This window comes from Micropterus dolomieu, linkage group LG13 (genome assembly GCF_021292245.1).
Source record: "Micropterus dolomieu isolate WLL.071019.BEF.003 ecotype Adirondacks linkage group LG13, ASM2129224v1, whole genome shotgun sequence".
NCBI classification, from domain to species: Eukaryota; Metazoa; Chordata; class Actinopteri; order Centrarchiformes; family Centrarchidae; genus Micropterus; species Micropterus dolomieu.
Window position 1 is genome coordinate 2026533 of NC_060162.1, and position 877 is coordinate 2027409.

General features: G+C 41.2%; 1 protein-coding gene across 2 annotated transcripts in view; it reads right to left on the reverse strand.

Annotated features, from left to right (window-relative positions):
* Positions 1-877, reverse strand: part of LOC123982332 (seizure 6-like protein) — a 55229-nt gene that overhangs the window by 4835 nt on the left and 49517 nt on the right. The gene's annotated exons all lie outside the window — the stretch shown is intronic.

The following is an 877-nucleotide window of genomic DNA, read 5'->3' on the forward strand; positions in this document are numbered from 1 at the left end:
GGAGCAACGACAATCAAGCGAGGATGGTGTGGAGAACCGGGGTTGAAATACAGGCAGTCATGAGGTGATTACTGGCAGGTGTGGCAGGCTGACGAGGTGGCTGATGAGATGCAGGTGCAGGTAGTTGGCTGGGCTCAGGAGCAGAGGGAGAGAGAGCACACAGGGGAGAAAACACAGGGAGGCAGGCAGGGAACAGAAAACCAAGGAAAAAAGCAGAAAAACTGATAAAAAGGAGAAAAAACCAGGACACTCACCGTCAGCCGGGCTGCCACCACAACATTTTATTGTTTAATTAAGAACATATACACCTGTAAAAACAATTAAATTACCTTTAAATATAGTTGAACACTGCTATAATACAAAAAATCAGGCTTAAAATTTATAGTAGAGTGTTGCTGAGTTTTATTATATAATTTCACATAAAAATCTTGTTAATGTAATCAATATATATTGTAAAAAAGAATGATACAACACCCGCAAATACTAGGTTTTCCTTTAATGAAAATGTCAAAATACTGTTCTAAAACTGGTAATCAGCTGTGTGTGTGTTCATTGGACTTTTGGATCATTCTTCTAGAAGAGCATTTGTGAGGTCAGGGACAGATGTTGGATGAGAAGGCCTGGCTCACAGTCTCCGCTCTAATTCATCCCAAAGGTGTTCTGTCGGGTTGGGGTCAGGACTGTGCAGACCGGTCAACTTCTCCACACCAAACTTGCTTATCCATGTCTTTCAATTTCAATTCAATTCAATTTTATTTATATAGCGCCAAATCACAACAACAGTTATCTCACAGCGCTTTTCATAAAAGAGCAGGTCTAGACCGTACTCTGTGATGATATTTACAGAAGCCCAACAGTTCCCACCAAGAGCAAGCAC